The sequence below is a fragment of the Notamacropus eugenii genome, chromosome 1, assembly GCF_028372415.1.
Source record: "Notamacropus eugenii isolate mMacEug1 chromosome 1, mMacEug1.pri_v2, whole genome shotgun sequence".
NCBI classification, from domain to species: Eukaryota; Metazoa; Chordata; class Mammalia; order Diprotodontia; family Macropodidae; genus Notamacropus; species Notamacropus eugenii.
Window position 1 is genome coordinate 205014979 of NC_092872.1, and position 26809 is coordinate 205041787.

The 26809-nt window shown below is 37.5% G+C and overlaps 1 pseudogene; it reads left to right on the top strand.

Annotated features, from left to right (window-relative positions):
• The first annotated feature begins 3695 nt into the window (after positions 1-3695).
• Positions 3696-6981, top strand: LOC140511160 (PR domain zinc finger protein 1 pseudogene; annotated as a pseudogene).
• Positions 6982-26809: the final 19828 nt, after the last annotated feature.

Below are 26809 nucleotides of genomic sequence, written 5' to 3' on the forward strand. Positions count from 1 at the left end.
TGATTGTCAATATATAGCAATATCTTTTAAATGCCATTGCAGTTTTGGGAATCTCTCAGTTCATGATAACTACCTTGATCTTCCAAAAATCTCCAGATACAGCATTCAAAACGCTACCTTGATCCATCTTGGTCACCATTTGGCTGTGGCAGTGGCAGAGTTGTGTAGCACTGGACATTGATACAATGTAACATTGCAGAGAAAGCATGACTCAAGAGCTTCTGGGAAAAGAAATATTTGACCTGAGTTTTGAAGGAGAACTAGCTTAGAAGGGAAAGAAGGATATCATTTCAGGTGGAGGGGACAGCATCAGCTAAAATATGGAGGTAGGAAAGGACGGGAAGGATTTGGTAGATAACAAAAAATTAAGTTGGGTTGAAATATTTTGCTTTGCAGAAGAGCAGTAGAAGAAAAGGTTGAAGAAGTAGGTTGGAGCCACATATGGGTGTGTATATATGTATATATACATGTGTGCATCTGTGTTTCTACATATTCATTTATACATATATGGATTGGGTACATATGTGTGTATATGTGTGGATGCCTATGATATGTGGTTTCTCCGAATAAAATGCATTTCCTAGAGAACTGAGACTGTTCCCCTCCTAACTTTGTATCCCTAATGCCCCTCAGCATAATGTCAGGCATGTATTAGGCACTTAGACAATTACTAATTGATTGACTATACTATAGTAAATAATACCAGACCAAAGAGTTGAAATTTTACCCTGAAGACAATGAAAAATGGGGAGCAAATAAGCATTTTTGGGCAGAGGAGTGCCATGATTAAAGTGATGTTTAGTGACAATGGGTATTTGGGACTGGCCATCTTCAAGACAGTATTATTCCCAAATAAATAGAAGGCAAACTTGCCATCCCATATTTATAGCATCATTAGATGTGGAAGGGATCTCCAAAATCACCTAGACCTTATTTTATATTGGTAGAAACTGAAAATCAGAGTGGTTTAGTGACTTCCCAAAGTCACATATATAGAAAGTGTCACAGTTGAGTTTAGAATCTTGATTTCTAATTTTGTGTTTGTTACTGTTGTTGTTTAGTTGTGTTTGTCTCTTTCTGACCCCATTTTGTATTTATTGGGAAAGATCCTGGAGTGGTTTGCCATTTCCTTCTCCAGCTCCCTTTACAGATAAGGAAACTGAGGCAAAAAGGGTTAAGTGATTTGCCTAGGTTCACAACTATTAAGTATCAGAGCCCAGATTTGAAGTCAAGAGGAGGAGTCTTCCTAATGCCAGGCCCATCACTCTATCTATCCCAGCCACCTAGCTGCCCTCTAATCTTGTGTACGTTGAGCTATATACCATAAAGATGCTTTCAGGTAGTTATGTGACTAGGTCCCTTACTCTAAAGAGCTCTTTCTATTCTTGGTGATGTCATTTCAGTACTAGAAATGAAACTAATGCATTCAGAGTGAACGACTTTGGTGTTATATTTGACTTCTATTTTAAAATGCAGGTGCACATGTTATTTATTGCCAATTTTACCTCAGTCCAGGAGTAGCCAATTATCCTATTAAAGCAATCACATATCTAGAATAATGATCATGTTCAAGAGAAATCTAATTTCATTACACATCAGTAGCTTGAAGGCAATTGATTTTCTCCTTTTAAAGCTATCTGGTACAAAAATGAGTCATTTTTCCTTAGAGAATGCATCTGAATTCTAGAACTCTCCAATTATTTCTAACCATATCTTTGTGTACGTGGAAATGGGGCAAGAAAGTAATGAAGTTGTGACATTTGGTAATACAAGGTTCTAAAAGTAATACATGACAAAAGTCCACAAGCAATTGAGAGTAGGGTGTTCAGACTCTTGTTTCAAGGTAATTGTAGAATGCAAATGATCATGAGATTATTTAGAAGGAAATATTACTAGCATCATAGAGTTGGGCAGCCATCTAAGAATGCATACCCTTTATTACATCACTGTTACATGGTCCTTTGACTTCCACTTGAGGGTCTGCAGTGATGGAAAATCTGCTAAGTGTTGAGGTAGCCCCCTTTGGAATGACTCTGCTCATTGAGAATCTCTTCCTCGTATTCCATCTAAGTCACTGTCTCTTTCCCTTCCACTAATTGCTCCTGGTTCCATGCTCTGTCACCAAGCAGGAAAGTCACATTCCTCTTCCACACAGTAACCTTTTGAATAATTGTCCTGCTCAATTCTTCTCTTCCTTCAAACAATCTTCTAATGACATCATCATCATGATTCTTGGCATCAAACCATGCTTAAAATATCACACATTTCAGATAGCCTTCAAAGAAGCAAATTGCTGGTACTATGAGTGAGAATTTCCACTGCACTAAGGTCTTCTGAAATTATCAGTATCTAGGCAATTGACATTCACAAGTATCTGAGGATTTCAGAGTTTGAAACAGGGATCCAGACTGAATCATATGTGCATATAAATATACATATTTGTGTTATATATAATGCACATACCCACATATAGGCATATGCACATATGTTTGTATATATAGTGCATGTGTGTGTGTATCCTCAGATATTTGTAGAAGTGCATTGATGCTAATAATTGCAGTAGACCTTAATACAATGGAAATTTTTACTCATATTACCAGTAATTGACTGCTTCAAAGGCTGATCTGAAGTATGTGATCTTTTAAAACACGATTGAGTTCCACAAATTATGATGACCATCATATGGCCACATACATATACATGCATGAATACATTGACAGTTGTGATCAGAACATGAGGTTGTACTTAATATAACATTTTTTCACAACAAAATCCTAACTGGGACCCTCTCAGTCTTTAATTAGGATCTAATTTCCTTTATTATATTTGTGCATATGTGTAAAAAAAAGTCATCAGACATTGCTTACCAGAAACTGTCATTGCTCCTTGGCCATCTTCAGCTCAGTCAGTTGGTGACTCTTGTTTCCAATGCACAGTGTATACCAGGCTTTCATGCCTCCTCTCCTACACTGGTCCTCTAAGTATAAAAGCTTAGAAGCAGGGTTCAGGAAACTTGTTTTGATAATTAAATCTCCTTGATCCTACCTTCTTTTCCACTGTGATCCCCACTGGACTGTATGTGATCTCAAGGACATGGCATTTCTTTATCAGAAACAACTAGTACAGATTGATTGTTGGTAATTAGAAATGACTCCTTGGTTGGTGAGTGAAATAGAACTTAGTTGAGATATATTCTTCTGTGTATTTAAGGACATATATTAAATGCATATATTACCCTTACTGCCTTCCCCCATTAATTAGAATGCAAGATCCTTGTGAGAAGGGATTGTTTCATTCATTATACTTTTATTTCCAATACTCTATAGTGCCTGGAAAACCGTAATAATAACAACAAAGGGTAATAATATAATAAATGCTTATTGATTGATTGTTTGATCCTAGCGTCTCCAGGAACAGGACCTGGAAAGTTATGGAGGCAGAAAAGGAGCCCCAGAGAGGCTCAGCCACTTGCTTAAGGTTGCACAAGTAGGAGAAAACAGCATCAGAACTCAAAGTCCAGAGGTTTGTCCACTCCAGTGATTATAACACAAAGTGCTTCGTGAGATTCAAAGGGTTCAGAGCTGGTGGGGAAGAAGCAGGCAATACTTCACAAAGGTGCTAGGATTTGATTTGGCCTTTTGAAGGGTGGGCAGGAATTAAGCAGGTGAAATGGCACAGGAAAAAGCATTCCAGGCATGGGGAACACTACAAGCAAAGTCATTAAGTGAGTGCTTGGTGTCACGTTTAGGGGACAGAAAATGAGGGAGAAATTGTTCCTTAATGTGCTGTCCTAGGTCCTCTTATCCTTCAATTACTCCTTCATTTGGTGATCTCATCAGTTCCCATGGATTTAATTACTATCTCTATGCCAATGATTCTCTGATCTAGCTATCCTGCCCCAGACTCTCTGCTGACTTCCTATCTCACATTTCCAACTGTCTTTCAGACATCATGAACTGGATGTCTAATAGACATCTAAAACTCAACACATAGAAAATCAAGCTTTTCTTCCCTACTTAATTCTCACCCTCTCCTAACTTCTCCATTAATGTTATTGTAAAGGACAAGACCATCTTCCTATTCCCTCAGGTTCACAACCTGGCCATCATCTGGGAATCCTCATTATCTCTCACCCCCCACATCCAATCTGTTGCCAACGCCTGTCAATTTTCCCTTGACAACATCTCTCTAATACTTCTCTTCTGACACTGCCCCCAGCCTAGTTCAGGCTATCATCCTCTTGTGCTTAGACTACTGCTATAGCTGCTGGTGGGTTTGCCTACCTCAAGTCTCTCTCCACTCTAATCCATCCTCCACTCAACTACTAAAGTGGTTTTCCTAAAGCACAATTCCACTTATGTCACAACCCCATCTTCCTACTCCATAGAATCAAATACAAAATACTCTGTTTAACAAAGTCTTTCATAACCTAGCCTCCTTCTACCTTTCCAGGCTTCTTACACCTTGCGACATGTAGTCCTAGATCTAGTGGCATTGGCCTCCGCGTTATTTCACAAATAAGACATTCAATCTCTCAATTCTTGGCATTTTCTCTGGCTGTCCCCTGTGGATGGAATACTCTTCCTCTTCTTTCCTTGTTACTAGTCTTCCTGGCTTCCTTTAAGGCTTCCTTTAATCCTACATTCTACAGGAAGACTTCCCTAACCACTCTTAATTCTAGTATCTTTCCTCTGTTCCTATTTATCCTCTAGAAGCTTGCTTTGTACATATTTGTTTGCCAAGAAAGAGCTGATAAGGATGAACCTTACTCAAACACAAATCAGTCCAAAACAACAAAGTAATGAGAAAAAAATGAGCTTTGCCCAAAAAGTGTCCCAAAGAGAGATCACAGTGTGAAAGAAATTCTGAAAAATGATTCCAGCCATTCATAAGGAAAGTGCTTCTTCCATGTAACATTTCACTCATCACTCCAGAAAAGGACATGGATGACTTGAGAAAAAATGGTAGTAGCCTTGAAAAGCCTATATGCTTTGGATTATCTACCCAACCCAAGTTCCCAATGCAGAAGACTGGTTGAAAGCTTCTCTGACTTACAGGATGGAGAGACTCACATATATTACTCACTCCCCCATCCCATCATCCACCTCTTCTAGTCCCTCAGCAATAAACAGTCCAGAACAAAACTTATAAAGCTCCAGCCCTCATGGGGGACACAGTTTCACCTTTGGCTCTCATTTCTCAAGAGTACTGAGAATTTTACCCTTACTTGAATACACATTATGGTGCAGAAAGATTGGGATCTTACCCTGACTATATACCACTTAGTCATCTTTCTTCAGCTTTCCTCCCCTCTTCTAGTGCTCATTAGCCCAAGTTACTTTTACCTCTGTATAGTAGGAGTTGTAGCAGCCTAAGTATTGTTAACAATATAAAGGACATCAATAATTTTAATCTTTTCCCAAGGTTATATCCAGTCTATGGTAGCTGGTGGGTTAGTTGTTTTCCTTCATTCTCAAAGAGGACCAAAATGACATCGCTATGTTAGAGTCAAGTTTCAGTGTGTCCGACTGGCTGATCAGACCAATACAAGCTCAGAATGCTCTACCACAGGTTGGGCACAACTGCCCAATGTGTGAACATTTGGGGTGGAATCTCTAACTTTGTGCACCTTGAGTTTCTTCTGAGAGATTTTAATCCTGCTTTGCTTATAAAGCACAGGACCTTCTCTGGTGAGGGCATGGCATGCTGGGTGGTCCTGGGCCAGAGTCTCCCATGTCACACAATCAATTCTAAAGTTATTAAGTGAGATTCTGAGAGTGTCCTTGTATGGCTTCTTCTGACCACCATATGGATACCTGCCCTGTGTGAGTTCTCCATAAAACAATCTTTTCAGCAAATATACATTAACATACCTAGTGGAGGAGGCAACTTGCTTCATACCATGTTCAACGCAGCTACTCTTCCAAATTCATTGATCTCAGAAGGATCCTGGTGATTGCTACAACCAGAACCCCTCAGAGATGTTCTTGTACTGGCACGGCACAGTGCCTTTTCTCTCACCATCACAGACACCAGCACGAAAGACAAGACATGTAGCCCAATGAGTGAGCCCACAACTGTTAGGATAGCTGCCACATCCTAATGCATGATACAACCTAAAGCTGCCTCAGAGATGTTGGCAGCCAACAGCAGTGAAGGAGCCATGAATCTCATTAAAAGTAAGAAAAACATGACTGGTTACAAAAGAATTCCATTTCCACTGAAGAAACAGAATAGAAAGGTTGAGTACATCATTTGTTCCAAGACTTCTGAATGGCTCTCAAACCTGAAGGTCTACCTCAAAGTGCACAGTGAAGAGTGAAGATTCAGATGTAAACCTTCCAATAAGGGTGTCACTCCACTTTCTCACCTGCAGAAGCACTACTGAGTGCATACTGAAGAAAAATCTCAGGAATGCCAATTTTGTCACAAGTGATTCAGAGGTACCAGGATTCTTAAGACCCTCCTGTGACTTCATTCTGGAAAGAAACCATACCAGTATAAGCTATGACCAGCTGAGTTTACCCCGTTTGTGCACCTGAAACTCCACAAGCACCTACATACCCTGAAGAAGCCATACAAGTGTACTCAGTACCATAAGAATTACATCAATCTCTGTAGACTTGAGGTTCAACTAAATGCTTTTTGCTCCCTAGATCCAACTTCTGGAGTGGTCATGGAGGACCCGATCTGAATCAATGAAGAAATAGAAGAGTTTAACACCAATGAAAATGCAGACCAAGTAAAAGACACAGAAGATTGTAACATTATGACCTCTGACCACAGAAGGAAATCCTGGCTTTGCTCAAAAAAAAAAGATGGAAGGAGACAACCTGAAAATGTCTTTGGAAAATGGACTAATCTCAGCACAAGTTTTAATAGTAATCAGACCCATCCCTTATGAAGTTGCCTCACAGTCACCTACTATCTCTGTTACCTGTAAAGGTCAAATAAGAAATAGTTGAACCAATAGATCCTTAAGACTTTCAGGAATTGAAAGAAGTGATTCATATATGTGTATATACCTACATACATGCATATGCATATGTACATTTATGACTTGACAAGTCAGGATGCCTGTAGCAAATTGTTTATACATTGAATCTAGTGCTGCAAAACTTTCCTGACATCACAGATGAGTCCCCTCACAGTTTAATTCCAATTCAAATAAGGAACACTGAAGTTATTGCAGTCTCAAGGTATAGAGAAAAAAAAAAGACTATTATATGGGTATGTATTACATATACATACATCTATATATTTGACAGCATTTTGAATATGTTTGTTAAGTGTGTTTGCATAGCTTTTTACATTGTTAAGACAATGTCCTATCTATAATTATTTTTCAGTGATAGTACTTCATAATTTAGTATGCAACTTATCATTCTAAAAGCAATAATTAGAGAATGTTTTTAATGACTGTAAATATCACTGTAATTTGAGTATAATTTTTCGTGGTCATTCTTTGTAGATAATTTCAGCACGTCTGTCTAAATTATGCTGAAATTAAGATTGGAAAAACAAAACTATGTAACTTCAGTCAATATGCCTACAAACTGAAGCAGGGGTGGGGAACCAGCAACCTAGAGGCTACATGTGGCCCTCTAGGTCCTCAAGTGTGTTCATTTGACTGAATCCAAACTTCACATTACAAATCCCCTTAATAAAAGGATTTGTCCTATAAAATTTGGACTCAGTCAAAAGGCTGTACCCTAGGACCTAGAAGGTCACATGTGGCCTCAAGGCCACAGGTTTCCCACCCTTGCACTAAAAGTTTGAAAATGAAGTTTTGTATTGCCAAAGGTGGATATGTTGAATCATGCTTGAGATCATTTAGATGGAACAGCATTGTGTAACTTGAGTGTAGATGTGAAGAATTATCTAATAATAATTTTGACTAATGGCAGTAGGGAAAGCAATCCTATACTGGCCTCTCTGTAGCTGGTCCAGACAATTTTCCCCATCCACAGCTCTACCCAGAAAGGTCACATGACCGGAAGGCTGCACCAACATGACTTTTATACCAAAGAGCAGGAACAGTTGAGGGTGGTTGGTTGAGTTTGTTCTGTTTTTGTTTTGTTTTTGCTTTTTTTCTAAAAAAAAAGTCATCCCAAAGATCCATCAAAGAGCCATGTAACTTTGCCATCTCAGTATAGCAACTAAAAATGTGAAGATGATAAAACTTTATGTTTAAAACCACTGTTAAAAGGACAAGTGGCTTGCATGTGTGTCTGTTTTTCTGGTTGAAGTTTGGGGTATTTTGTGTGTATGGTATATATTTTAATTTCTAGATGTCAGAATTGCACAAAATGGAACTTTTTCGGAAAGGAGTTTTGGGATAGAAAGGCTCAGTCCACATTTTGAAAAACTAAGCAAACAAGCAAACAAAAAGCCCAAATGGGTATTTTCTTGTTGTCTCTGGGTGAAAGTGGGTGATGAACATTCTTGTTCTAGCACATCAATTGTGTTTTCTGGAAGACTCGGATTTCCCTCAGTATCCGTATTTGTACATTTTGTGGTTCATTTAATTGAAGATGAAAAGGGCATTGCAAAGTCCTTCAACAACAATTACCTCATTGAGTGTGCGCAGTAGTGCAGGAAATGCTGTTTTATCTAATGCTTTGCTACTTTAGAGAAGAAACCAAGTGTGCACAGAAAACTTAGAATGTGTTGTTACATCTCCTTAAAACTAAATATATATATGTGCACATACATACACATACATGTGTGTATATGTGTATGTGTGTATATGTGTATGCATATACATACACATGTGCATATGTGTGTATGCGTGTGTGTATAAATATTTTTTATTTATAGATATATGCTGAAGTACTGGACCCTGAAAAGGAATGAGGGTGCAGGTAGAAGGGTAGGGATAGAGTCATGAGTATAAGGTCAAATAAGTACATATTGTATTCCTCTTATGTGTAAAGCACTGTGTTGAATATATAGATAATGGAGAAAGTATATGTCTTCAAGGAACTTCAAATCTATTTAGGGAGACAACATAATACATATAAAAAATACATACCAATGAGGCCATTTTCTGGGAATTTCATACTAATAGGGCCCCAAAATTCAGGGACGGGAGAAGACACCCCACTTCTCCCACTCTGCTCCAGTGCCACTGATGATGCCCAAATGGTGGACCAGAAGACAACCACAAATGGACTGCTGTATTACGTTTTTTCCCCTCTCTCCTCCAGGTGCATAAATGTGTTATTTTTTTTCTCCATTTTCTCAACCCAAAGATATCTTGTTGGTATTTAAGGTGTAGCAAAGAATGGTGTATATTTATACATTTTATTTATACCACTATACTATGCATGTGTGTGTGTGTGTCACATTGTAAGTCAAACCATGTAACAGAAACTAATTTTCATCAAAGAGGGCTTTGCATCACACCTGAAACCTCAAACCCAGGACAATATGTTGGGCATTTGAAAGCATCTTAATACACACACATGCATATACATATGTACATACATACATACATATATACATATATACATACATATGTATACATACACTCTCTCTCTCTTTCTGTAGGTTATGAAGTCCAACAGTGAAGATCCCAAAACCTTGACAGAAAAGGGAAATAAAAATTCCACCCATGTTAACACCCCAAAGATTAGTGGATATAAGTAGAATAAATTATCTTTGATTGTCAGGGACAATGTACATTGTCTTTATGTCCTTATTACTTATGAGTCTCTGATCAGACCATTTTTTAAGTTACAGGATTTCATGATGGAAATAAAAGTGGCTAACATATTGAAAATTAGTAAACAAAACTCAACTTAAAATAACCCAGGGAAGTATGTGAATAAAGCATTCACTAGACAAGTTTTTGAGTGTGAATATGTGTGTATACACAGATAACTATACATATATATGTATATAGGTATATTCCTAGGTATAGATATAGGTATGTTTCTGCCTCTAGGAATAGCAAGGCTGACCAAATTATACATAGAAATGTGGTTAATAAACACTACTTAAATTTGGACAAACTAAAGTATCACTACTCAGACACACTGGACACACTTTTCTTATCCTCAACCCCTTTTCCCTCCTCCACCTTTTTTGGCCTTAGTGTTTTTGTGTTCAAGTTTTTCTAAAGATTTATATGTTGCACCTTTAAAAATTTTGAATTCTCTTTACTGCCCATAGTTCTCCTGACACCCCTGCCCCCAATTAAGGCCTCTTCTATGTGGATGTAACAGACAATCAGAAGTGGTTTTGCTTTTCTCAAAGAAAAACCTGACCGAATTTAATTGACTTTTTACTTTATTACAACAAACTATCTTATGTTTATGAACTTATTTACATCATTCACAGTTGTCAAAATAAAAATTAAATATAAACATTCATGCTTTGAAAAGAAAAATACACTCATTACTCCAAATATCCATGCCTCCTATGTGTTGGGAAAATAATTTAAACAGTGGACCACCCTGCCTGTGCCCTTCACTTGCCCTGTCCCTTACTAACTGATTCATTTCTCACCTTGTTTTTGTTTGTTTGGGGGATAAATTTAGTTTATGAGATAAATTAAGTTACTCTCCCCCACTTAAAAAAAAATAAACTCGTATAGCCTGGAGGAGAATTAAAGACTAACTTGTCTACTTCCCCTTCCCTTCCATTTAATGAATGAGGAAAAAGAATCCCAAGAAGACCTCATCTAACGTCACAGCAAGTGCATGGCAGAGCTGAGGCAAGGCGAAAACCCAGGCCTTGGCAGAGACCCCTCAGTCCACTGCTCTTGCCATCCTACCATGCAATTTCTCACACACCGTTTCTTGAAATCATCATTTATCTCAGACAGGACTCCATAAATCTGTATAGAAACTCCTATCAACTGGCAATAAGACATAGGGAAAGATTGTAGTATTTATCCAACATTTGTAGTCCTGAAGTGACTCTGCACGATGTGTTAACAAGCAGGCATATTTGCAGTGAAAAACACTTGGGGAGCTGATCAAAAGCACCCTCCCACACTTCATTCTTATGGAAGGTTTTAAGAGTCTCAATTGGCTCAATTCAGTGTTGGTTTTTTACTTCTATAAAACAGTCAGCAGCTGAACTGATGCTCCTCAAGGTCCAGAATCACTTCTGCCTGTCTGGGAAAAAACAAACAAACAAACAAACAAGCATGATGTATATAAAATACCCCCCCCCCCCCCCGGAAGTCCTGATTGTGTTGTGGCCTTCCTTCAGGCATGTGTGGCAGTAGTATCATGGGATGAATTTCCCAAACTCTAAAGGGAAAGTTGTGTTTATTTGTAAATATGTAGAGTTGCCATAAACAATCATTTCTTCTAAAACCATGACAATATTATATTTTTTTAAAATTCTAATTAATTATTTATTTTTGGTTTTCAACATTCATTTCCATAAGATTTTGATTTCCAAATTTTCTCCCTATCTCTCCACTCCAGCCACCCCAAGACAGTATGCATTCTTGATTACCCTTACCCTCAATCTGCCCTTGATTCTGTCAGAACCCTTCCTTCTCTTATCCCTATCCCCTCTCTTTTCATGGAGGAGAATATAGATTTGTATATTGCATTTCCTGTATATCTTATTTCTCAACTGCATGTAAAAATAATTTTTAACATTTGTTTTTAAAACTTTGAGTTCCAACTTCTCTCCCATCTTTCCTTCCCACCCATTCCCACTGAGAAGGCAAACAATTCAATATAGGCTATACATGTGTAGTTATGCAAAAGACTTCCATAAAAGTCTTGTTGTAGAAGACTAACTATGCTTCCCTCCATCCTATCCTGCCCCCAACTTATTCTATTCTCTCTTTTGACCCTATCCCTCCTCAAAAGTATTTACTTCTAATTACACCCTCCTCCCATTAGCCCGCCCTTCTGTCATCCTCTCACTCCTACACTTATCCCCTTCTCCCCTACTTTCTTGTTGTGTAAAACAGAGTTTCATAGCAAATTGAGTATGCATGCTATTCCCTCCTTAAGCCAAATGTGATGAGAGTAACTTTCACTTTTCCCCTCTCACCTTCTCTCTCTTCTATTGAGAAAGCTTTTTCTTGCCTCTTTTATGTGAGAGATAATTTGCCCCATTCTATTTTTACCTTTCTCCTCCCAATATATTCCTCTCTCACCCCTTAATTTTATTTTTTAGATATCATCCCTCCCTATTCAACTCACCTTGTACCCTCTATATGTATATGATCCCTCCAGCTATGCTAGTACTGAAAAAAATTTCAAGAGTTATAGATATTATCTTTCCATGGAGGAATGTAAACAGTTCAACTTGAGTAAGTCCCTTATGATTTCTCTTTCCTGTTTACCTTTTCATGCTTCTCTTCATTCTTGGGTTTGAAAATCAAATTGTCTAGTCAGCTCTGGTATTTTCATCAAGAATGCTTGAAAGTCCTCTATTTCATTGAATTACCATTTTTTCCCCTGAAGTATGATACTCAGTTTTGCTGGGTAGGTGATTCTTGGTTTTAGTCCTAGTTCCTTTGACTTCTGGAATGTCATATTCCAAACCCTTTGATCCCTTAATGGAGAAGCTGCTAGATCTTGTGTTATCCTGATTGTATTTCCATAATACTCAAACTCTTTCTTTCTGACTGCTTGCAATATTTTCTCCTTGACCTGGGAACTCTGGAATTTAGCTACAATATTCCTAGGAGTTTTCCCTTTGGGATTTCTCTCAGGAGGCAATTGGTAGATTCTTTTAATATTTATTTTACCCTCTGGTTCTAGAATATCAGGGCAGTTTTCCTTGATAATTTCTTGAAAGATGATGTCTAGGCTCTTTTTTTGATCATGGCTTTCAGGTAGTCCCATAACTTTTAAATTGTCTCTCCTGGATCTTTTTTCCAGGTTGGTTGTATTTCCAGTGAGATATTTCACATTGTCTGCTATTTTTTCATTCCTTTAGTTTAGTATTATAAATTTTTCATAAAGTCATTAGCTTCCATCTGCTCCATTCTAATCTTTAAGGAATTTTTTTCTTCAGTGAGCTTTTGGACCTCCTTTTCCATCTGGCCAATTCTGCTTTGTAAGGCATTCTTCTCTTCACTGGCTGTTTGGGTCTCTTTTGTCATTGGGTTAGTCTATTTTTCACAATGTTATTCTCTTCAACATTGTTTTGAGTCTCCCTTAGAAAGCAGTTGGCTCGTTTTTCATAATTTTCTTGCTTCACTCTCATTTCTCTTCTCAGTTTTTGCTCTACTTCTCTCATTTGATTTTCAAAATCCTTTTTAAGCTCTTCCATGGACTGAGACCAATTCATATTTTTCCTGAAGGCTTTGGATGGAGGAGCTTTGACTTTGCTGCCTTCTGATTACATGTTTTGGTCTTCCTTGTCACCAAAGTAAGATTATGTAGTCTGATTCTTTTTTTGTTTTTGCTCATTTCCCCAGCCATTTACTTGACTTTTGAGCTCTTTGTCAAGGTAGATCTCTGCTTCCAGTGAAGGTGGGGGATGTACTGTTAGCCACTCGATGCCTCCACAATCTGTGGCCCTAGAGCTCCAGAAATAGTTTCTGTCTCTGCCCCTGCTGCTTCTGTGACTGCTGTGGGTTCCTCTGCCCCCTTCCCCCTCTGCCATACAGGGCTTGGGGCCAGACCACTCCACTCTCCCACTCTGGTCCCACAGGCTTTTTCCACTAACATTCCAATTTGTCCTCACTGTTTCATGGTCCTGAAGTCTGGAAACAGCCATAGGCGCAAGAGATTCAGTCTCCCAAAGGCTTGGTCAGGTCCTGTCTGTGCCAATGCAGTCCATACTGGACTGTGTCCTGCCCTTGGAGACCTTCTAGGATGTCTTGGGCTGAAAATTTGCTTTACTCCATCATTCTGTGGGTTCGGCAGCTGAAGAATTTGGAGCCAATTTTTACAGGTATTTGTCTGGACTTGAGGGCAGAGCTCCAGAAAGTGCGTGCTGTTACTGTGTCATCTTGGGTCTGCACCCACAACCATTACATTATTTAAAAATGATTAGTATTTCTTCTGCAAACATGTTCAAATGTTGATGTGCAAATGTGCAACATTTCATACTTCTCATTCATTGGTAACCTGTGGTTTCAGTGTGTAGAGGCCAATCCTTTCCCCTCACCTTTTTATATCCTTCAAGATTAGCTTTTAATTATCCATAAATAGTACTTCACAAAGAAGCATTTCCCAGTTTGGCAGGGGCGGGGAGAGTTTTGAAAAGAGGACCAGGCCAATGCATTTCAGAACCAGCCCCATCTATTCTCTGTGAAGCCTTAATAAAATAATTTTCTTTTTCAGTTTCTCAAATGTGTATATCTATAAAATGGAGATGATTATAAATCCTGTACCACACATTTCATAGGTACAAAGCCCTTTGTAAACTGAAAAGCATTGTAATACATGTAATACAATTTGTAATATACATAATTATATAACATAATAATAAGCATAAAATTATACAATATCTTATTGTAAAGTTCTATATTAATGAAAGGTATTACCATTATAGAAAATTGAGCTCTTATTACTGAGAATGCTTGAAGTAAAGTCAACATTCTAATTAGGAGTTTGCTATGGGCTATAGTAAACTATTCAAGACTATAGAAAACAAAGGTAAGAAGCCCACAACATAGACTTTAATACTTCAATGGATCTGAGATATCCACAGTATGAGTGACCAGAAGAGAACCTGATCAAGTCCCTTTCACAGCTTTAGTTAGGAGAGTATGTCTCCTTTGCTGGATCTTCATTCAGGTCATTCCCTCTAACCACAGATGTCCCTCAGGGTCCTGTACTGAGGTCTTTCCTCCTCTATTGTACTTCACTTGGCTGATTGTCATCAACTCTTGTGGATTTAATTACTATGATGATAATTCTAAGATCTACTCATCCTTCCCTAACCTCTCTACTGACCTCTGATTTCACATCTCCAACTGTCTTTCAGACAACTTGAGATGGCAGTAGACATTTTAAACTCAACATGGCCAAAACTGAACTTATTTTCCCCCTCTAATTCCTTCCTCCCACTGCTCCTACTTCCTCTATTACAGTTGAGGGTGATATAATCCTCCCAGACCCTCAGGCTCAAAACCTATGTATATGTCAACCTCCACTCTTCACTATTTCTCACCCCCTTCTGTCCAATCTGTTGCTAAGGCCTGCTGATTTCACCATTGTAGCACCTGTCAAATATGCCCCCTTCCCTCTTCTAACACCTGCCACCTGAGTGCAGGTGTTCATCAGATCAAGAATGGATTGTCACAGTAGCTTGCTGGTGGGTTTGCCTGCTTCAAGTCTCATCCCACCCCATATCATTTTCCCTTCAGCCAACTAAGTGATTCTTTTAAAATACAGATCTAATCATGCCGTTCTTCCACTGAAGAAACTCCAGGGACTCTCTGTTGCCTCCAGGATCAAATACAGAATGCTCTATTTGGTATTCAAAGCTCTTCATAGCCTAGTCCCCTGCTACTTTTCCAGAACCAACCTCACCTTTCCCATCATTTAATTTTCAGTTTTCTTACATCCTTCTCCCAACCATGCACTCTTGGATCCAGTGGCACTTATCTACTTCCTCTGTCTCTAGGATACAGGCATTTTCTCCGGGTTTCCTTCATGTCCTTTCCCTCTTTTAATTCTTCTTCTTCTACTTCCTCTTCCTCCTTTTTTTCTTTTTTTCTTTTTCTTCTTCTTCTCCTCCTTTCTCATCATGTACATATATACATATACATATATGTGGTAGCATTTTCTCATACAAGAACTAGCTCTAGAGGATGATTTAGGGTTCTAGTTCTAACTCTACCACTGACTGGCTGTGGGATTTTGGGGCTAAATTACTTTGAATTCTTTATGCCTCAGTTTCTCCATCTTGAAAATAAGGATAGCATCTGACCTTCTTAAATCACAGGCCCTTTTATTGTAAAGATAAAATGAGATGACCAGTTGAAAATACTCGTGCAAAACAAAAGTGCTTCCCTGGGCAAAAGAAGTGAGTGGTTTCTAATTAAAAAGACTGTTGTAAGCAAATTGCCCTGAGTGAGAACTATCTTTTCAGATCTGGTCCTCTTGGGATCTCTCGAGGACACAGACAGGGTTTCCCTTTTTCAATTCCTGCCATTTGCAGTTGAAATCATGGCTTGTCCTAGTCTCTCTGACCTCCTCCCTGCTTTTCTATCTTGCAGAATAACACCTGTCCCCAAAACTGTCCCTTGACAAATAAGCTCAGCACTTGGTTGTTTAAAATTTTCTTATAGCTTACCCAGAGCAAAGAGAATGGTGTCAACAGAAAAGTACTTTGGTTTTAAACTTTCAAAGACAAAAATCACTTCTTGATGCAAATAAATGCTTCATCTAGCAAAAGGAATGATTTTTCATTGTCCAGGGAGAATTGACTATAGTGGGGCCCAAGCTAAATCTCATTATGCAAGATCACAGTGTCCCTCCCTCCACATACATACAGACACAGGCTTATATACATATATACAAAGACACATATATACCGAGGGAAAGCCCTGTTTTCTCCAAAAATTATTGAGTTGCCTGGGACAAGATGAGGTTGAATAACTTATTCACCCATTGTGACTAATAAGCAACAGTGGAGATGGGATTTGAACCCACATGTTCCTGAGTCGGTTCACTTCTCTAGGCCTCAGCAAATTAGACCTTAGGCTCAAATCTGTCCTCTGCTTGTTGTTTGTTTTTTGAGGTTGGTATAGTCTACCAGCAAAGAATGAATTTTACATTTTATTGCATAAATTTATGCAAAAAATTATTGCATTTGAAATTTAAATATCATTATTAGCTCATGTCTGAAAAACAGGGGATGGGGAAAGGATTTGACCTTTGGCTATAGTTTGCCCACTCATACTTCACTGCTACCTCTTATTTATGATAACAATTAAACCCATTTAATTGATGAGATAACCAAGTGAGAATGTAGAAAGGGAAATGAGAGAGTCTGGGACAGAACCTTGAGAGGTACCCATGGTTAATCAGAATGACCTGGATAAAGATTCAACAAAGAAGACTGAGAAATATTAGTCAGGCTCATAGGAGCAGAACCAGGAGAGAGTAATATCACCAAAACTAGAGAGGAGAGAGTATCTAGTAAAAGTTGATCAGTACTGTCAAGTGCTATAGAGACAGCAAAGAGGATGATGATTGACAAAAAGGAATGAGATCTGAAATTAAGAGATTACTGTTATAAGAAATAGTGAATATAATGAATACAGAATGAAACAGAACAAAGAAAATGTATACACAATGACTACAAAAATATAAACAAAAAGAGCTACTACCACAAAAAACTGAAAATTAACATTGGAAAATTACCAAGAATGAACTTGATCTCAAAAAAGAAATTTGAGAAGGTGCCTTTATCACTCTTTTGGAGAGATTAGTAGTTTAATAGCTGTGGAACATTTCATAAGTTGTCAAATTTTTTGAACTATTGATTAGTTTTGTTCATTTTTCTCTTATTCTTTTCCTTCTTTAAAGAAAAATCTTGTTCTTATTCTTCTATACAACATGACTAATGTAAAAATATATGTAATAAGAATGTATATGTAGAACCTACATCAGGTCTCTCACACCTGCGATGGTTTCTAGACATCATGACCCCAAAATGTTGCGCATAAATTGGAAAGTCAGTGGAATAAGCATGTGGGACCAGTGCAGGAGAGTGGAGTGGTCTGACCCCAACCCAGGGACAACAGAGTGGGGAGGGGGCAGAGGAAACAGCAGCACCAGAGGCAGCTGCAGCCACTGTTTCTGGAGCTCTAGACCACAGATTGTGGGGGAATCAAGTGGCTGACAGTACACTCCCCACTCCCACAGGAAGCAGAGAACTACCTTGACAAAGAGCTCAAAAGTCAAGTAAATGGTTGGGGAAATGAGCAAAAACCAGAAAAAGACTCAGACTATAGAATTTTACTTTGGTGACAAGGAAGATGAAAGCATGTAAACAGAAGAAAACAAAGTCAAAGCTCCTCCATCCAAAGCCTCCAAGAAAAATATAAATTGGTCTCAGGCCATGGAAGAGCTCAAAAATGATTTTGAAAATCAAGTAAGAGAAGTAGAACAAAAATTGAGAAGAGAAATGAGAACAATGCAAGAAAATAATGAAAAACAAGTCAACTGCTTACTAAAGGAGATGCCAAAAAATGCTGAAGAAAATAACACTGTGAAAAATAGACTAACCCAAATGGCAAAAGAGGTCCAAAAAGCCAATGAGGAGAAGCATACCCTAAAAAGCAGAATTGACCAGATGGAAAAGGAGATCCAAAAGTTCACTGAAGAAAATAATTCCTTAAATATTATAATGGAGCAGAAGGAAATCACTGACTTTATGAAAAATCAAGAAATTATAAAACAAAACCAAAGGAAGGAAAAAATAGTGGACAATGTGAAATATCTCATTGGAAAAACAACTGACCTGGAAAATAAATCAAGAAGAGACAATTTAAAAGTTATGGGAATACCTGAAAGCCATGATCAAAAAAGAGCCTAGACATTATCTTTCATGAAATTATCAAGGAAAACTGCCCTGATATTCTAGAACCAGAGGGTAAACTAAATATTGAAAGAATCTACCGATCACCTCCTGAAAGTGACCCAAAAAGAAAAGCTCCTGGGAATATTGTAGCTAAATTCCAGAGTTCCCAGGCCAAGGAGAAAATAGAGCAAGCAACCAGAAAGAAACAATTTGAGTATTGTGGAAATACAATCAGGATAACACAAGATCTAGCAGCTTCTCCATTAAGGGATCAAAGGGTTTGGAATATGATATTCCAGAAATCAAAGGAACTAAGACTAAAACCAAGAATCACCTACCCAGTAAAACTGCATATAATAATTCAGGGAAAATATGGTCATTCAATGAAATAGATAACTTTCAAGGATTCTTGATGAAAAGACCAGAGCTGATTAGAAAATTTGATTTTCAAACCCAAGAATGAAGAGAAGCATGAAAAGGTAAACAGGAAAGAGAAATCATAAGGGACTTACTCAAGTTGAACTGTTTACATTCCTACATGGAAAAATAATATTTGTAACTCTTGAGACTTTTCTCAGTATTTGGGTAGTTGGAGGGATTATATACATAAAGAGAGAGGGCACCAGGTGAATTTGAATAGGAAAGGATGATATCTAAAAAAGTAAAATTAAGGGATGAGAGAGGAATATATTGGGGGGAGAAATGGAGAAATAGAATGGGGCAAATTATCTCTCATAAAAGAGGCAAGAAAGAGCTTCTGTATTGGAGTGAAAAAGGAGGGAGGTGAGAGAGAAAAAAGTGAATCTTACCCTCATCACATTTGGCCTAAGGAGGGAATAACATGCACACTCAATTTGGCATGAAAATCTATCTTACATTACAGGGAAGTAGGGGACAAAGGGCTAAGCAGGGTGCAGGTGGGAAATGATAGGAGGGAGGGCAAATGGGCAGAGGGGATAATTAGAAGTAAATATTTTTAGGGAGGGACAAGGTCAAAAGAGAGACTAGAATAAGTGGGGGGCAGGATAGGATGGAGGGAAATACAGTCTTTTACAGCATGACTTTTATGGAAGTCTTTTGCATAACTACACATGTACAACTTACACTGCATTGCTTGCCTTCTCAGTGGGGATGGGTGGGGAGGGAGGAAAGGAGAGAAGTTGGAACTCAAAGTTTTAAAAATAAATGTTAAAAATTGTTTTCACATGTAACTGGGAAATAAGAAATACAGGCAATAGGGTATAGAAATCTGTCTTACCCTACAAGAAAATAGAGGACATGGGTATAAGGGAATAGAGGGTTGTAATAGAAGGGAGAGCAGATTGGGGGAAAGGGTAATTAGAATGCATGCTGTCTTGAGGTGGGGAAGGGGAGAGATGCGGAGAAAATTTGGAACTCAAAATTGTGTGGAAATGAATGATCAAAACCAAAAAATATGAAATAATTTGAAAAAGAAACATGCAAATAATGAATTGAACACAATATGGTCACTTTCAGGAGAAAATGCATCGCTAGAAATTGTATTGAATAGCAACCCCAAAGCTATAATTCTTGGAGTTGACCAAATGTGCTTTGAACTTGGCAACATTTTTTTTCTATCTTCTGTAGGTGGATGTTTGTCTAAATACAGGAGTTGCTGTTTGTGGCTGTTTTCTTAGAAAGTGTTTTTGTGCATCGCCAGAGTATCAGTGAAAACTTGGAGTAAATATACAGTTACAAGTATTCCATTCCTCATTCATTCATTGATTTGTTCTTTGACATTAGCAAACATTTTTTAAACTTACTACATTCAGAGCACCGTTCTATGTTCTATTGTACAGAGTTAGCTCAATCAGATATTTGCTGAACTAGGACCTACTATGGGGACAGAAGAATATTGGTGGTAAGAAGATGGTTCTGTGAGTAATGGGACTTCCTAATCTCTTAAAAAATCAAAATTTCTGATGCCGTAAAGGTTTTGGAGAATCCTTTCATCAAGAAATCTTCACAATGAAAAAAATATTATTGGAGCAAATGGAGTCCAAGCATCCTGGTTGACTCTTGTTGGAAATTGAAGAAGAATGTTCCGAAAGAAAAAGGTAAAAGCAAATCACCAATAGTTTCATTTTAGATGAGTTGAATAGCACAATCTTCTCCAGAAAAAAAAAAACCAACTTAAAAACATATAAACTATGAGTCCCATGAAAATGTTAGGCCATAGATAAAATTTGAGGAAATATGTGATTACTACATAAAATACTGTTACTATCTATCTATTTCTATGGTTGTGACAGGAATAAAACTTGCAATTGTTGTCTAAAAATCATAGAGTTTAGAAGAGAGAGAAGGAAGAAAGTGGAGGCAACATGTAGACATGATTTTATCAAGAAGTTTAGCCAAGGAAGGAGGGGGGATAATGGAGGATGATAGCTACATGGCAGAGTAGTGCCAAGTGTTTTGTTTTATTTTTAAGGATGGGGAAGACATAGATATATTTGCAGGGAGCAGGCATGGAGCTAATATATAGGGAGAGATTAAAGAAAAGCAAGAGTATGCATGATTCTGGGGTCAGTTTGTTGAGGATGCAAGGACTTATGTTGGGTGTGTACAAGGAGAAGCTACCTCTTCATCTAAGATTAGAGTGAAGGAGAGAGGGGGCAAAGATGTCTGAATCATGTGAAATGAAGGGAAAAGAAAAATTCTCAGAAAATAGTTTCAATTTTCTTTTTTTGTGGTGATTTATGAAGTTAGTAAGGACCACTGAAAAGATGGAAGGAGAACATGCTGTAGGAGGCTTGAGGAGAAATAAGAAAGACTTAAAACAACAACCATGAAGAACAGACTACAAATCATTTAGTGGAGAGTAGACTATCTGATTGCCTTGCCACAGTGAGTATCCAGTTGAAATTAAATAACCAATCTGCAGTTGACCCAGTCAGCATGGCCTGGTGCCTTCCTCTAGTTCTGCTCAGTAGCAGGTGAACAGAAGGGAAGCAAGTATGTAGTGAGCAAAATCCAGGGTGTGATCAATGATGGTAAAAGAAATTGATGACTTCAAGATAGAGTTATTGGGCTGGGATACCACAAAAGTTACAATGACTTGGGAGATCTCCAAGCTTCACCCACCATCCCCAACACACACAATAGAGTTCTTCCTAGTATTATGAGATAGTTTGATGCATAGCTACATGGATGTGGTCAGTCTCTGAATATGTGAAAACCTTAGATCTGCCAGTATGAGGGTAGGTTGGAATGAGTGAGCTAGCTCAGAAAGTGAGAGTGATGATCACACTTTCTGAGTCAGGTACTATACCACTACCTCCAACAGAAATGAGGAAGTTAAGAAGAGGGAAAGGATGTTTTGATTTGTTGATTTTGAAATGCCCCCTTTTATTCTCAGGATGATTCTACTTTCTCAAAGCTGCAGATATTTTCAGCTTTGTGGATACCCTTCGCACCTGAAATGGCACAGACATTGGATTATTGGTTCAAAGACTGAAGCCATCACTATCTCCAGTTTGGACTAGTACAGGGATCAATCCCTGCCTCCAACTTCAACCTTCAAGCTTTTCCACTTGTTTGCTGTCAAATTAATATTCTGTCTGCACAGCTTTTACTAAGTTTATCCCCTGCACCAAAGCATTCAATTACTTCCTCACTGCTAACTAAATGCATTCTAAGCTCCTTGTTCTCGCATTCAAGACCCTCTGCAGTCTGGAAAAAAACAATCTTTCCAGCCTTTTCTTACATCATTTTTCCTCACTGTTATATAAATTATATGATCACAGAAGACCTGGATATCTTGAGTAAATCAAAGAAGAAACAGAAAAGATTGAGGAACCATTAGTATTACATGTATGCAAACAAAATTGGATTATTTACCATCCTTCATAGCTATCATCTTCCTTCCCTACCCAAGAAATTAATCTATGTTTATTTTGTATACCTTCTGTTCTTGAGAAGCAGCCTTGGCATACTGGATAGCGAGCTGGCCATGGGAGTGAAGCAGGGTACAGGAGAACAATGCCTACTAGGTGTCAGGCACTGTGCCAAGTGCTTTACAAATATCACCTCATTTGATTCTAACAAGCCTGCCAGGTAAGGGCTATTATTATCCTCATTTTCCAGTGAGGAAACAGAGGCAATCAGAGGTTAAGTGACTTTCCCAGGGTCACGCAGCTAGTAAGTATCTGAGACAGGATACGAACTCATGAATTCCTGACTCCATGGCTGACACTCTATTCATGGTGCCACCTAGCTGTCTCTTGGGTATCCAGGAAGCCCCTGAATTCAAATCACTATTTTGAAATATTCTGGTTCTGTATTCTTGGGCAAATCATTTAACTTTTCAATGTTCTTGGAAACTCTTTAAGATTGTAGACAGTAAAGAGGGTATGTCAACCAGGAGTTTCAATGAAGTTACTGGTCCAATTCCTAATGCAGGGATTTTGTGTAAATGTTCCTCCATTCAATAGAGGAGAAGTTTCATGAGGACAAAGGTTACTTTATTTTGTCTTTGAATCCCAGCGCTTAGATCCTGCCTCATGATCAGGGCTTTAAATTGGTGCTTGCTAAAGCATAACCTTGAAGAAGAAATAGAAGAAGACACGTCCCCTGACTTCTGTGAAGATATAAGAGGTCCACTAATGTGGAATATTGCACACAAACACACACACACACATACATATACACAATCTCCACTTTTGATTGTGTTGCTGCTGGGCTTTTCATCTAGTCATGATGTCACTGAGCAGCTCATTTCCATCATCTGCTGGGCTTCAGCCCTTCAGGGTCAATAGATGCTCTTTGGTACCATATCATGAGGGGTAAAAGTAAGTCTCCCTCTAACAAGGGAATTCCAGCACTTATAGTCCTTGTCTATCAGGACTGAGCTACCACACCCTGTGAGACAGCCAACAAAAATCAGCAGAATGCCCAGGCTCAAATTAAATCCATTCTTTTTCCTTGTCTTTCTTTGGCACCAACTCATATTTCTTGGTCCCAGATAATTAATTTAGGGTTATTAAATTGCTTTAAACTCCACTTAAATTTTCTTTCAAGACTCTGACCAAAACCTTTCATAGGAACTGTGTGGAGGCTGGGAAACATACTTCCAAGTTCTTCTTAGATCGACATGTGAGTAGTGCTTGGGACAAGGACAAAAGACCAGGTCAAACAGGCAGGATCATAACCTCTACCCACACATCCACATGTCCATATTCATTTTTTAAAAATTATGCCTATATAGCAAAAGTAAACAAATAAATGGACTTTGTGTTTTCAACTTTGTACAACACAAATATATTATTTTTATAATAAATATTTGTTGAATGTGGGAAAAAAGCAAAAGGAAAATGCTGGAGAAAGTTCACTTACCACTAATAAAATTTTTGTTCAAATTCTCCAGGACAAACATTCTTTTCCAACCTACTTATACTCTAACTCAGAATTTAGTGTAACTATTATCATGACACCAATAAGAAACTCTTAAGAAAGAAGAAAATAAATTATTAATGACCAAAAAATAAGGAGAAAAAGAAACAACTGAAAAAATACCCTGTTAAACATCTTTCTTCTCCCTCCATTTTCCCATTTGACATTAATGCAAGAAAAAAATGTTCATTGGGAAAAGGCTCCTTAATAAATTGATGAGGCATAGGGAATATCAGGAATGATTTGGTCTTTTTGTTGTTTTTTCCACCATAACAACTTAAAAAGACATGCTATTAAGAGTAAAATTCCTTGATTATTTTTATTTAGGTAGTGCTATTTATTTAGGGGTCATTTAATGTCAAATATAGAAAAAATGTCATACAAATTATTGACTATGATAACTGCAAATGGGTATCTATTTCCAGACAAATAGCTTTTCTGAATGGTTTTAGGAAGATATTTTTTAAAAGCATACCACTGCACGGGAGCTATTTGATTTTTTAAAAATAGGCATTTTCATTCCTTCATTTATAAAGAGACTCCATCAGTTTTTCAAATCTTCTAATTTCAGGTATTTTATTTTTAAGGTTTAATTAATGCCTTTTATTTTACATCATATTCACTTATGAAAATTCCTTGTCTTACGTTCCCTCCCAAATAAGCCTTATATTTTAATAGAGGGGAAAACAGTTCATCTTAACCAATGGACACGTCAATGACCTCTAATAGCACATGTAACGTTATATAGCCATGGTACCCCACCTCTCCAATGAAAGTAGGGAGGTGTGTTGTCATCGCTGAGGGCAACTTGTTCATTACAGTTCTGTAGCATTGTTTCCTTTTGTTCTTTCAAGTTATCTTGTGCTCATTTGTACATCGTTTCCTTGTTTCTGCATCAGTTAATACTCACATGAATTGTCTTTGCATTCCTCGTATTCGTTATTTCTTATATTTTGGTATAAATTGGATCTTTATTTGTCTTTGACCTTATTGATTCCCATGCCTAGTCATGCGAATCTCTAAAACCACATTTTAGTCACTTTTTTCTCATTTAGTTACTTTTTTCCTCATAATTCTAACTTGTTTTTCAGAATGGTTGGATTAATTCATACGAAAAACAATAGAGTATTCCTTTATGTCTTTTGACAGGCTGCCTAACTTTGATTCGTTTGATGAATGTGGTGTGAAAAAAGAATAATATTAATTAATATTTCTTTTGTTTGTAACTGGGGGCAAACTGTCATGATTCTTATTAGTTTGCAATTTTCTTTTGATAACTACTTGGTTTTGAGTCTTTTATTTGTGTTAAATCCATATATCTCAGATACTAGACTTTGAGAAATTTGATGCATTCCTCCCCTCCCCTATGATATTTTACCTTCTTATAGTACATTGCTTTTATTTATACAAAGTTTTTCTTTTTCATATAATAAAAATCTTCTATTTTACCTTTGGTAATCTCTTCTGCTTAGTGTAATGATTGGTGCACAGAAAGTACAAATATCTTTTCTATCCATCTGTCTTCTATTTTTTAGGGGGTTAAGAATTCTTCTCTTATCCAGAGTTGTGAAAAATCTCCATCCATTTCCCTCCAATGTTTTCATATTTCACTTTTTATATTTAAGCTATTTATCCACTTGGAACTTATTGAGGTATGTGTTGTATAATGCATGCCTACAGTTTCTATTAATTTTTTTTAACCAAAGTACTTTCAGTTAACTTAGCATTGCTTGTTAATTAAGAAGTCCTCCAAAGAAATTTGTGTCCTTGGATTTTTGAAATGTATGCTTTTAATTTCAATTGTTTCTAATCTTTATTTACATAAGATGTTCCACTGACCTACCTATTGGATTTTTAAACTAGGACTAAATAGTTTTTTATTTCAACTAAGAAAAATCAATTCAAGGACTCTTAAATATAAAATATACTTTATATATATGTATACATATACACACATATACTTTATGTACGATATATATATATATACATATAATTACTTTATGATCAACTGTTTTACCATCCAGGACACTGAAATCACCACTTGGACCAGAAGACCACATTTCTGGATGTGCTTGTAGGGGATATAGAATGGACACCGAGAGAAACAAAGACAAGGAAAGCAGCTGAAATATAGAGGAGTGTTTATATAGGAGATTTGTGCTGGAATGTGTCAGAATGTGTCAGAATGTTGGGGATTGATATGAAAGCTATCTGAAGGAATTCATGATACCAAAGGTATACACATTATATAATTTTCTTCCATCTTTTATTATAACCATTGTGTGAAATTTTGCTTCAAATATTTCTTATTAAAGAAAAAACAAATTATTGGATTCTGCTTTTTAATTTATCCTTCTGCTCTTTCTATTTTATGGGTTAGTAAAGGTCATCCTATTCATACCACATTCATATCACATTGCTAATTCTGTATTTCTCCCCAATTCATCCTTATACTTAAACTCTCTTTGCTTCAAGAACTGCCCCCTAACCCCCTTGCCCCTGATATTGGTGTTGTGAGAAGTTGTGTTTTCAATACTAGTTATCTAAATCTGATCCAATTTGCTTTTTTTCATTACATTCTTTTCTCTTCACCCAGTCCTGGAAGACAAGTTCTGATCCCTTTTGTTTCTTTCCTTGTTTTCTTTCCTCACAATATACCCTCTAAAAAGGGTCCCTTTTAAAGACTAATCTCTCCCTGAATAAACTATCCCTCTCAATCCTTTTCTACTCTTTTCTTGTTCCTGCCTGATGCCATATTGAGTGCTTCTGGACCAAATTTGTGTGTGTGTGTGTGTGTGTGTGTGTGTGTGTTCATTCAACCCCTTTGTTAGGATAAAAGTGATGTTCGTGAGTAAACCCCTTCCCCTACTCCTTCCTCTATGATTATATTGCCTTCTAATGTAGCTCAATTATTTGAGAGTACTAA